The sequence below is a fragment of the Lagenorhynchus albirostris genome, chromosome 10 (genome assembly GCF_949774975.1).
Source record: "Lagenorhynchus albirostris chromosome 10, mLagAlb1.1, whole genome shotgun sequence".
NCBI lineage: Eukaryota > Metazoa > Chordata > Mammalia > Artiodactyla > Delphinidae > Lagenorhynchus > Lagenorhynchus albirostris.
Genome location: NC_083104.1, coordinates 23,054,446 through 23,067,745, shown reverse-complemented (window position 1 = coordinate 23,067,745; position 13,300 = coordinate 23,054,446). Strand labels below are relative to the sequence as shown.

General features: G+C 43.6%; 1 long non-coding RNA gene across 3 annotated transcripts in view; it reads right to left on the bottom strand.

Annotated features, from left to right (window-relative positions):
- The window catches only part of LOC132526857 (uncharacterized), a 56,236-nt gene extending 43,326 nt beyond the window's left edge, over window positions 1–12,910 (bottom strand). For all 3 annotated transcript variants that reach the window (XR_009542726.1, XR_009542723.1, XR_009542725.1), the window contains exons 1-2: window positions 12,756–12,910; window positions 12,551–12,666 (exon numbers count right to left, since the gene is read on the bottom strand). This is a non-coding gene — a long non-coding RNA (uncharacterized LOC132526857). The remainder of the gene's footprint in view (window positions 1–12,550; window positions 12,667–12,755) is intronic.
- Window positions 12,911–13,300: the final 390 nt, after the last annotated feature.

The following is a 13,300-nucleotide window of genomic DNA, read 5'->3' as shown; positions in this document are numbered from 1 at the left end:
TAACATTTGCGGGGCCTGGGACAGGAGAACTGGAGGCCCACACGTGGCTTCATCCCACACTATAAAGGGACCTTTCATAAACGTGTTTGGACATCCCATCCTGTATGTTCAAGCTCTCTTCTCATCTCTAGTAAAAAGCAACCCCTAAGCTATCAGCTAGGTCTAGTGGGATGTGGTCTGGGAAAAAGACCTGGGGAAGAGGACCAAACAGGACCTGAAGGTGGACTCAGGGTCATTTGGGCAGAAAACCTGGAATTCCAGGTTCTCAGAAGAGGCAAGAAAACGGAATGTGCACATCCCTTTGCCCTGCAGATTCCCTACCTATGCAGCAGTTCACCCAGATTAGGGTCAGAGTGGTGACCCCACAACAGGTGCGTTCACTTTGCGAACATTCATCAGTCTGTACGCCTAGAATTAGTGCATTTTTTTTGTAGGTGTTCTTCTTTGACGAAATTTTAATGAAGTTAAGTAGGTATATAGACAGCAAAAATAAATGAAAAATGTTAACGATAGTGGAATCTAGGTATTTAATGTAAGCATGTACCTTGTATTAGTCTTTCAATTTCTGTATGGGCTTGATTTTTTAATAATAAAAAGCTGGAAAAATTACAACAGTGGTAAGTACTATAAAGGCAAGGTCAGTGATGCTATGAGACCTCATAACAGGGGCATGGAACCTTAGTGTGAATTAGGAAAAGGCTCTGGCTCCAGTGTGTTTGCCCTGTGGACTCACAGTGTCACAGGTAAACTTGTAAGAATTAGAAAAAGGCATACCTTCTGCCAGGCAGACCAGTCCACGCCAGGGCACCTGGATTGGGAGGCAGGCGCCCTAGCATCGTGAACAAACTCCATCATCATGAACAGCGTCAAGTGGGACAGGACTTGATGAGAGGTTAATTCGGTGAGAAGGAGGAGAAGGAACTTCCCCGGCAAAGGGGTCGCCATAGAGCAAGGTCCTGAGGTGGGAGCGATCATGATCCAGGACTCTCTACTCTCAAGAAAACATGCAGGAGCTTGGTGTGACCCAAGGCTGGAAAGATAGGCAGGGAAAAGAAGATCTGTGAAATGGAAGCACTGAAACTATCCAGGGCCAGGGAGACATGTGAAATCCCTAACCCTAACTGGGCTCTGCAGTTGGCTAACTATGATCTGGGGCTTAACCTGTTTAAGCCTCAGCTTCCTCATCTACAAAATAAAAACCATCTTATATTAGAGGGTTAAGTGAGATTTGGCAAGTAAATACACGGAACACAATATTTAATAAGTGTTCATAGCATTTCTTCTTCATGTTTATCTCTTCTAGCATTTACCTGTTCATCATTACCATCACCACTGTGTCATGGTAGCTAATACTTACAGCCCATACGATGCACCAGGTACTCATGTAAGCACTTCCTATGTACTAACTCATTCAATCCTCACAACAGCCTTTTATGATATAGGTCCTATTATTGTCCCCATTTTACAGATGAGGAAACTGAGACATGTGGAGTAACTCGGCCAAGAAAGATCACAAAAAAAGCAGCTGAGCCAGGATTTAACTAGGCGACTGGCCTCTAGACTCTGTATGCTTAAAACACTGTGCCGTATTGCTTCCTTCACAAATAAACAAGAGGGGAAAATGCACACATTTAAAAGGCCAGACGCCCCCAGATTTTCCATTCTACGTCATATCAGCTCTAAGATACAGTCTTGGGGCATGAAGCGCCACCATATTACTAAGTTTGCTATGAACACTTTTCTATTTACAAATCCCAGGGGCTAAGATGCTGCTTTGGATCTTTTCTATCCATTCCAACCATTTCCTCAAACTTGAAGCAAACCTGAGTTGGCAGGAAAATGAAATATGCTCTCTGGGGTGGCAGCATCAATGTTTAACCACCTCTGGCACAGAGTGGTAGAGTTGCAAAGCCTAGGGAAACGTGGATTGGTCATGGGCTCCTTGTATGACACAGGGTTGTGAAATTAGTCCAGGGTTTCAAAAAGTGAAGCGATCTGTTTTCTTTCTTTTTTCCTCCCAATCTGAAGGCGCCATTCAATGTATCTAACTGCTGGAGCTCAAATGAAACGGAATGATATTCTTAATTCTGGGCTCTGTCAAGTCAGGGACCAGTTGGAAGATAGAAACATCACTGGCTAATTGAAAAGAAAAATTTTAATGTAAAAAGTGTAAACTAGGAAAAGATCATTAACTACAAAAAAAGGGTAAAGAGATTCTAAGAGGCCCAGAAGCAGGAGGTGCAAAGAGCGGCTCCTCACTCTGGGCTGAGGAAGCGTGGGCAGCGAAGCAGAAGAAGGGGCTGGTGGAAGAAGGCCCGGCAGCCCCAGCCTCCCTCACAGGCAGGGAGAGCAGCGCATCCCCCAATGTGGAGGATGCCAAGAAGGGCTGGAGGGACTGGGGATCAAAAAAGAAAGAAAAAAGGCCAGATGCCCCCAAAGTGCACACAAGGCAATGTCTCCGCCCACAAGGCAAAATGCAAGCCCCTTTGAAGAGGGTGCACCTACCAGAAAGCGTGCAGTCGGCTGATGGAGAAGAAACTTGCCAGAGGGCAGAGATCTGTACTGGCCTCTGGAAGTGGCCTGCCACTGTCAGGTCTGGGCAGTCAGGGGTGAGAGCCTTGGCCTGGGGGCTCCACTGGAGCTGGTCTGTACACATCACTCAGCTTCCATGCTGCATAATAAATAACAGGAGACTGAAACTCTGAAGGGAGGTCTTCCTGCCTCTGGAGCCTTGAAGGATCATTCTACTGTTCAATTTTGACAAAAGCTAACATTCTGCTGGTCAGCAAAGGGAAATGTTTACAGGGTCTAGCACCAGTATCACAAAGCAGCGCAAAGAAGGGGGATTTGCAGCCAAGGGATAAAGAATTGTATCATACATGAGGCAGTTAGACTGGGTCCTTTTGAGAGTATGTATATCTATTTCTGTCTCTTTAGAAGAAATGCAGGAGTCCAACAGTTATACAGATGCTGCGTGCCAATTTCTTCCTTTGCCACCATTGTGCTTAAATCTCACAACTCGTGTGTGTGTGTGTATGTGTGTGTGTGTGTGTGTGTGTGTGTGTTTGTAACTGATGTTCTAGGGAGGTGCCCTGCCAATTCTATGAAGCAAAGACTTTGTTTCACTCATCATTACACCCTAGTGCTTAGTATATGGCTCTGCATGCAGGAGATACTCCATGAGTATTTATTGAATGAATGGGTGAATGAATGAATAAGGGAATGCTATACCCTTGACTTACTCTGTGGAATATACTGTGCTATATTCTTGAGTAATTCAAGGAGGTTACACCCACCCCAATTTTGAAAATCAATGGAGGAGTGAAGTGTTGGCTGATTATGCAGAGCTGGGAACTTGGGGCTTCATGGGCCAGGACCTCGGGAGTTATCACAGCCTCTCAGCCGGACTGCAACCATCACCAGCCTGGCCTGGCAAAGTGCCTCCTGGAGTATGGCTCATGGACACTCTTCCCTCAGCTCGTCTCATAGCTGTTTTCTTCTCATCTTTAAGGTCTGACTGAAACATTACTGCTCCAGAAAGGCCTTCCTCTGACCACCTTATCGTAAGTGGCCTCCTCACCCTGCCCCTCAAATTATTTTTTATCATAATGATCTCCAAACTTTGCTATCCATTACAGTTACCTGGGGACCTTTTACAAATCCTGATTATAATAAAATCCCAAGACAATGTGGCACTGGACATAAGGATACATATAGGGATACATGGAACAGAATTGATAATCTGGAAATAAACTGTTAAATGTATGATCAATTGATTTTAGACAAAGGTGGAAAGATAAGTCAATGGCGAATGGATTTTTTTTCAATAAATAGTGCTGGATGGTGATTGGATGTCCACACCCAAAAAGATAATTTAGACCCTTACCTCATACCGTACACAACAATTTACTCAAATGGATCACAAACTTAAATGCAAGAGCTAAAACTATAGAACTTTTAGATAAAAACATAGAAAAAAATCTTTGTAATCTTGGCTTAGGTAAAGAGTTTTAAGAAACCAAAAGCATGCTCTATAAAGGAAAAAATTGAGAAATTGGACTGCTTCAAAATTAAAAGCTTTGTACTTCAAAAGATATTATTAAGAAAATGAAAAAAGAAGCCGCAAACTGGGAGAAAATATTTCAAAAGTACATATCTGATAAAGGACTTATATCCAGAATATATAAAGAACAATGAGAAGACAAATAACCCAGTTAAAAACAGGCAAAAGATAGGAACAGACATTTCACCAAATAAGATATATATACATTAGCTATATATATATATATGGCTAATCATCACAGGAAAAGATGCTCAACATCATTAGGCATTGGGGAAATGCAAACAAAAGCCACAATGTGATACTACTTCACACACACAAGGATGGCTATAATCACCGAGACAGTAACAAGCGTTGGTGGGGATGTGAAGAAACTAGAATCTTCATACATTGCTGGTGAGAATGTAAAATCGTACAGCCACTTTAAAAACGGTTTGATGTTTTCTTAAAAAGCTAAACATAGAGTTGCCATATAACCCAGTAAATACCCTCTTAGATATCCCCAAAGAAAGGAAAATATACACCCATGTAAAGACTTATATGTGAACATTTAAAGCAACATTATTTACCAAAAAGTGGAGCCAGCTCTGATGTCAGTCAACTGGTAAATAGATAGACGAAATATAGTATAGCCATATAACAGAAGCAATTGAGCAACAAAAAGAAATGACGTACTGATACGTGCTACAACATGGCCAAACCTCAAAAACATTATGGTAAATGAGAAAAGCCAGGCACAAAAGACCGTATATTGTATGATTTCATTTATATGCAATGTCCATAAAAGGGAAATTGATACAGAAAGAAAGTAGAACAGTGTTTGCCTAGGGGCTGAGGGTAGGAATAAGGATTGACTACAAATACAATGGATGTTTGGGGATGATGGGAAATATTCTAAACTTGTATTGTGGTGATGTTGGCAAAACTGTAGCTATACTAAAAATCATTCCCTTGCATACTTAAAATGGAGAATAAAATGAATGGATCTTATGATATATAAATTACCCCTCAATAAAGCTGTTTTATAAAATTCCCAATGTCCAGGACACTCTGAGTCAAATTAAATGAAAATTAGTGGAGTGAGATTAGGCATCAGTAAATTTTTAACTTCCTCAGGTAACTCCAGTGTGCAGACAGAGTTAATCATCAGTGGTCTATCACCGTGCTACTCAATGTGTGGCCCAAGGACCAGCAGCATGGGCACCACCAGCATCTAATGCTGGTTAGAAATGCAGAATCTCAGGCCTCGCCCCAGACCTCCTGGATCAGAATCTGCATTGAAATAAGATCCCTACGTGATGGAGATGTCCATTGAAGTCTGAGAATCACTGCTCTATCACAATGCATTTATCATAATCTTGATTGTTTTATGTATTTCTTAACTTCTTTGATGTACCTCCAGGACAATTGCTACAACTCCACACAGAATGCCATGTGAATAGAGTCTCAATCCCAGCTCTCACAAGGCAGTGTCCCTGTCTATCTTGCTCACTGCTGCTTTTCCATGCCAAGCAGAATTCTTGTCACATAGCTGGTACGAAATCGCACGTTTGTGGAATGAATAAGCAATTATTACCCTCTACCGCATCCCCCTTTTCTAACTATTGAGCTCCTACTAATATTGAAAACACAGATGAAAGTTGCCCTTCACTAGCTCCCCAGGAGAAGCCTGTTTCCCCCTCTCGGTGACCATATTGATCCTCTGCTCACCCACCAGGACAGCAGGGAGAGCACTCAGCCTCCCCCTCCCAACCCCCAGCCCCAACTGAGTGGGCATCATTCACCCATGGAGGCATCAAACAATTGCAGTTTTTCTGCACAAATTAACCAGTTAATACGTAGAAAGTATTCTATTGTTATGAGGGTGCTACTTAATAATATTTTGTGTCTACCTTATGAGGACACACTGGTGAACAAAAACAGAATGACCCCTTGTCCTCTTTGGGAGTTACACTTCACCATGGGAAACAGACCCTAAGCAAGCGTGAAGATGTTGGCCATCTTTGTATGTTAACAAATGTCAACCTTCTCCTTTCTTAGGTTCACCCACCTAGTTTTCTTTGCTTTTGGTATGCTTCCTAGGGAGAGTCAGCGCTTCCTGGTAAAGCAAGACCCAGGGCCAAATGCAGGCCCCCAAATACACAATCTCATAATCTAACTTGCGCACCCTCCCTACTGCATGGAGGCTGACTGTCTTAGTCTGGATTCTCCTAAAGCAGAGGCTGAGAGGAGAATTCCAGTGTAAATAATTTATCAAATAATTTATTTGGGAGGTACCAGGAAACACCAGAGGGGAGCAGGTAAGTGAGGCACAAAAGGAGTGAAGCACATAAAACAACGCGCTATCAGAAATCAAGTCAGACGGGACTGTGGACACTTGGAACACAACCCCACCGGGAACTCTAGGAAGACTATGGAACAAGCTTGAGAGAACTGTCCCAACAAAGGCGCAAAGAAGCCGGAGTGTTTTCCACTGACCTCCCATTTGTTATCGGCTGCAGGCTGCTTCTGGAACCAGTAACTCTCCAGCATTTCAGATTTGCCAAGGGTGGCGGGGAAAACAGAGATTTGCAGGTGTTTAAAATAAGCAGCTTTCCATAGATAGAGTGCATGCCGAGACGTTTAGAGAATATTGGGGAGCAGGCGAATGGCAGATTCTTTACCCTGAGAACTAGGGTGTGAATGGACACTTTCAAGTTAGCGACTCACTGGGGCTAACTTGGAGGACCGAGGTATTTATATTCAGAAAGGCCTGGTGAATTGCAGAAAAACAACTTTGCCTGAGAGGCCCAGTCAGTGGCTGGCAGCACGGAGAAAAAGCAAATTGAGTTAAATGGAAATGACATCTCATTTACCTTGCCCTCCACTCTGAGGGCCACCTTCAGGCCCTCCGAGGAAACATCCAGGGACCACCGGCCTTGACCTTTGTTCTTGGGCTAATGTTACAAGCTTGTGGATGTAGCTCCAAAGCTTATCTGGAATGTTCGCTTGGCACGTGTAGTGTTTGGGGGAGGAAGAGGTAAAATGGGCACTCTGGGGCCCCACAGGGAGTCCGGGACCCAGCCCACGAATAAGGCCGTGACTAAGTAAAACTGAAAGATCGAAGTCAGCCAAGCTGTCCTCTCATTTCAATGTGGCAGTCATCCCAGCTAAGGTCTTTGGTGGCAAATCAAATATTCTATTACATTATTTTCCAATTTCAGGCATTTCCCCAGCTGGACTCTCAAGTGGTATATTTTCCAAAAGTTCAGAAACATTGTCCTGCTCACCAGCTGCCTTGATGGCCTGACATATTGGACACTGACTCTGGGACCAAAACATGTGTGGTCCAAGGACACCATCCCGCTGCCGGCTTATGGCACCTGAGAGATGGTGGAAACACAAACCTCTCAATCCAGCAAACACTGTGACCCCATGCAAACGCCCTCTCCAGGCTTGCTGGGTTTTATTCAGCACTTCTTAGGTGAATGTAGATTAGATCCACCCTAAAAACTTCACTATCTTCCATTATCCAATGAGTAAGATGACAATTTGGCCTTTTCCAATATGGTTATGCAGCATCTGTAAGATATCGCAGGTACTCACATGCAGCGTTTCAGTACCAATTTGACCTGATTAGGTGTGTTGCCAACAATTGGACCTTGAATCCTAAGCAGGTGGTTTGTTCTTCACTCTTGCTGTGTCTTCAGCTCTCCTGTGAATCATTGCCTAAATTTTGGGGGACCACATCTAAGAATAATTCACGTTCTTTAAAGAGAGCAAAGAGGAAGGGGCACAGCTGGAGCCAGAATTCTGCAGCTGTCTCAGGAGCTAGCCTGGAATAGTGGAAAGGAACTCGAGGCAAAGATTCCACACCCATTAGGCAGTGTGATGAAAAGTGATTAGCATTTAGCACAACCATGGCAGCCTTTAAATTCAAACAAGCCCCTGCTCCCAGCTCCCCGTAAACTTGCTCAGTTTCAGCTCTTCCTGATGCTGATGTCACTAATTGGTGACACAACTCATTTCCGAGTTCTCCCACCTCCATTTCCTACAGCCCCTGGATTTGATCCTGCAAGGATGGATCTGTGTGTGCAGCTGAACGGAAACCAATGAAAGTGAGAAAGGAGAGGGGCACAGGAAGCAATGAAGATGGAGTTGTAGCTAATCCCCCTGAATCCTGAGGACACTTAGGGCAATCTGGACCGCTATAGGCCTGGGAATTTTGTGACTGAGGCAGTGCTTCTTCCGACAGATTGGTTGCGTTGAAAGGAAGTGCTTGTGTGTTGGTTGACACCAGACCAGTGCTGTTTTTATTCTGATGAACAAGGCATGGTTATTAATCACTGAACCAAGGCATTGTGGAGTAAAAAGCTTGGTCTATTCTCATTCTCAACATAGGAATCACCTTTACCACACTCAGGAGGTGGCGAGCCACCACCGCTGCTTTAGCCAAGGGCAGGAAGCTCAGCTACCTTCAGGGGCAAGGAAGGTTAAGATCAATGAGTGAAATGGAACTGAGTCTAGAACAACAGGGAGAAGTGGGGTCTGAGGAAAACTGAAAAACACGTGTTTCATTGAATGGGAGCAGCAGTATCTCCAGTCAGTTGTTGAAATGCAGAATGGAGTACCCTGTGTGTGTGTGTGTGAGTGTGTGTGTGTGTGTGTGTGTATGAGAGAGAGAGAGAGAGAGAGAGAGAGAAAGAAGGGGGGGTGGAGAGAGAATGCACAATCATCTCAATTAAAAATTTTTTAGAAACACCAAACTTAAAGAAAATACTGAATGAGCAGAAAACAGCCATCCATATATAAGTGATGGTCCACCGGCCACTGGTTTACAGCCCTGGCTTAAGCAGATAACAGGGATCACATCGCATAAAGCAACCCGCTGCATATATCAGCTTCCTTCATCTCTTTACAAATTTCTTGTACTCATTCATCTTTTTAACTCATTGAAAAATTTGTATTAAGCACTTCCTATGCTCTAGGCATAGTCTTCTCCGCTAAGGGTTACAAGGAATCCCTGGGGATAAACCAGGGAATAAGACAAGCTTTCTCATGGACAGTTCATTGTACCTGTTGGAGGATAATTCCCTCGTCCTGAAAGTCTTCTCTTTCTAGATCCAACAGCCCATTTTCCCCAACCCTTCCTAAAGTATTAGGGTTTTCTTTGCATTTCCAGTTGGTTAGTATCCTTCTGAAAATGTGGCAAATCAGTGTAAAGTACTAGTTATGGAGTGTGAATGTGTTACAATTCACAAATGTTCTTGAATACTTTGCTGAACATACGTGAATGTATCGCCGCTCAGTAACCTCCCGCCATCTAGGGCTTATCTGGATTGTGCAGCAGGGACACATCTTCATTTGTAGCAATCCTGAGACCCAGAGTGCTCCATGGACGTCTCTGCGCGCAGCAACTACAGTCTGTTTTCATATTGTTCATAACTTAATGGAGCACAGGATACGCTCAGCCTGGCTTGTTTGCTTTCTTGTGCCTGCATTTCCAAAGGTCACAGATTTCATGCCAAAGTGCCACATGATACAAGTATTTCCAGGAACACGTGAGGAAAATAACATTAATTGCCTGAGACTCTAATTGGCTTTAGGACAGTAGCCAGGCCAGTGGCTGGGAAAAGACACCCCAGAACAGCTGTCAAATACAAACCTGGCAGAAAGGTATCAAATGCCAAGAGCCCTTCCTGCATGACACTGACATTCCACAGGCCCACACAGGCCCAGCAATGAGAAAAAATCTCCCTCCATGTGGTGATTTTCAAACTCACTTAATTTCAAGTGGTTTCCATGGAACACGCCAAACATGCCCCATTTCGGCTCTGGCTGGCAGTTAGCTACACTTAGAGAAGCAAAACCCCAAACCTACTAGTCATTAGCTGAGTGTTTACGAATGTACACAATGATCAGGCCACAATTACATTATTTCTCCAGACTTTGCTAGGCATTGATTTTTGTAATTAGAGATGATCTGGAGAGAACCAAATGTAAATCAACAACCTCGATCTGCCAAGAATAACATGCTTTAGCAATCATACAGACATCCTCAAACGACTGTCCTATTTCTCTCCTATCTGAATATTCATTAGAGATTGGGCATGAGCTCTGTCCCTTATGGTAGGCTTTCACCTCTTGATTAGATATGAGATGAAAAAGCACAGGCCTGTAAGAACTGTGAATGTTGGGGGTTAGTCATCCCCCATCAGGGTTTGTCTTCCTGGAGGAAAACCAGGTTGAGAATTGGGAGATCAGGATCTGAATCTTGAATCCTACTGCTTAACCGTGACCAAGTACCTGAACCATGAAAACGATTTTCAGGGAGATTCAAGCGCACATATAGAAGTGACCTGAAAAATATGAAGCACTACACAAAAGTATTAAGCTGCTATCATAATTGCAGTTCTGGTTCCCAGAAACCCCTATTCTAAAATCTTAACGAATAGTTTCAACAGTCTCCCACCATGTTCTTTCTTCTTTTAAAATTGGAACTACAAGATCAGTTACCCAAATTCAATTTCACTCTCTTTCACAGGGTGCAAACTACAGATCCATGGGCTAGATTGAGCCCACAGATATTTTGACTTGCAATGTTGTGTTTGTTTTTTTTTCCTTTTTTTTTTTTTTTTTTTTTTTTGCGGTAGGCGGGCCTCTCACTATTGCAGCCTCTCCCGTTGCGGAGCACAGGCTCCGGACGCGCAGGCTCAGCGGCCATGGCTCACGGGCCCAGCCGCTCCGCAGCATGTGGGATCTCCCGGACCGGGGCACAAACCCGTGTCCCCTGCATCGGCAGGCGGACTCGCAACCACTGCACCACCAGGGAAGCCCGTTGTGTTTGTTTTGTTTTTTAAATTGCCGTGCTTGTCAGCATTTTATATATGGGATTTTTCAGATTGATATTTTCACTGGGTATTTTCATATGTAAGTTCAAATTTCCTAGTTCTGAGGAAAAATGGGAAGATTTGGCAATATTGGCTTGGATTCCCTATAGCTGCAATTGCTAGAGCCAAGGGGTGGCTGCCCAGGGGGTGTGTACTCTCCATGGCCCCACGGTCCCCACCTGACCTGCCTGCCTCACTTACGTCTTCTGTCTAAATCCCATAGACATGTGGATGTCAACTCCTACTTTTCCCTTTATTTTCAGAGAAAAATACCTCTTTAAAATATTAAAAGGGAGAAAAGCAAGAATACAGCGATGCAACGAGACTGAATAACCAACTTATTGGATATTAATAAATATTAATAAACAAAAGCAGAGATATCAAACGGCTGCTATGAGAAGCAGTAGAGCAAAGTGGTTAAAAGTCTAAATAAATTACTGAAGCAATGTCGAATCATGGCTCCTGCCCTTACTAGCTTAGGAGAGTTATTTAAGCTCAGTTTCCTCCTCTGGAATATGAGAATAATAATTATCATTTTTAGAATTCATTTAAATAACAAGGATTTACTAAGCACCCACTATGTTCTAGAGACTTGTGTAGGCACTGATGATGCAACAGTAATCCAAACAAAATCTGTATTCATGTGGTTTACATTAAATGCGTGAATCCATGTTAAGCACGTAGAACACTGTCTGGCACAATAATAAATTCTCAGTACGTGTTAGCTATTATTATCGTTATTATTCACAATATGCTGTCTGCTCAAAGGGATCCTTAAATCAGGAATGATAAACCTGTTTAAGCTTGGATTTTATTTCCTGATAATAGCTACCAGAAATAAATACAGTGTTAAGAATGAGTCTGAGGCCTTGTCTAAGCTCAGCAGAAAGGGGTGCAGGGATTGACTATGGATGTCTGACTTGGGCTGATGTGTGTGGAAATTTGCCTGGAGGTTTTGCCATCCTGGGTTAAAGAATCCCTAATTTCTATAAATTAAATTTCTATAAATGTTAAGTGTCTCTAAATTTCTGCCTCTCTCGTCTGCGTTGACAGTCTTTCTGAGACTTCTTGTTCAGGGAGAGACAAAAATTCAAGAAAACTTTTCCAAGTTCTCTCTTTTCAGCAGGCAGCTCACAAGGGCAAGGCCATGCTCTTCTGCTCTTGCAGATGTGCTGAGAACATGCAAAGCTCGAAGGGCTACCAGCCTGCGATTAGGGAGGATTTGAAGATGTCTGTTCCAATAATCAGCTCTAAAGCTGAACCTCTCAGAGCTACAGACCCAATTCAAGGGAACTGAGATACCGGCTTGGGGAGGGTACATTTCTCTTCAATAAAATATTTAAAAGTAAAGAAAGAAGGAAAAGAACATTCCCCTTATCAAACCACAAAACCCAAGAGTTAGCCCTTGGCAGGCCTAGAGGCTGAACCCCTTTGACACAGTGCCTCTGCCCTCACTGACGGCTCAGGTACATCTATTCTCATGCAATTCCGGACTAGGCAACAGTGAAAAGTCACTGCAGGTTTCCTCCTTCCCAAACAAACCCATGTGTACACTTTGCAAACTCCTGAGGGGCGAAAAAGGAAATGAAACCTTTCCCAACAATATTAAATGTGAACCTACCGTACTTCCCTGAAGCTTGCACCTGCCACCCGAGCCCAGGGCTCCTCTCTGTCGTCAGTCAGAATCACACATGGCAGCCAAGTTCACAGGAACAAAGACTTCGTAGTCACGGGCTGCTATGGGAGAGGTCACCGCGTAATGAAAGAGAGGGATGTCTGGGCCTCCAGGTTAAAGGTGAACAGACAAGGTGGTATCCTGTTATTACCAGACATGGGCAGTAATGTTGGAGGGCGACCCTGCACGGCAGCTCAGATGTGGTCTCCTGGATCACCTCCCCTGACACCAGGGATGCAGGGTGTTTGAAAATGATTCTTGCCAGGCTGCTCACGCATACATCTATTATAATTCCAGAGCATCCCTATTGTTCCTGTTGGGGTAGAACAAAACCAGTGTTATGCCCAGGTGGGGATACTGGCCGTATTCCTATACAACCTTATTTATAAAAACAGGTGGTAGGCTGTATTTGGCCTATGGGCCATAGTTTGTATCCCCCGATCTAGTGCAATAAATCACTGATGAACCTGCATTGAGTATAAAATAAGTATGTTCATTTCCTTGCTGCATCTCAACAAGGACTAAAAACAATAGTAATGTGTGGGGATTAGAAATCAGAACAGCAGGGAGGGAGCTAGGTCCTAGAAGAGGGCCCAGGGCACTCCTAGGATTGGTGAGGTTCCGTTTCTTAGTCCGGGTGCTGCTTACACAGTAAATTACTTTGTGAAATTTCATCAGGCCACCCACTTAAATCTG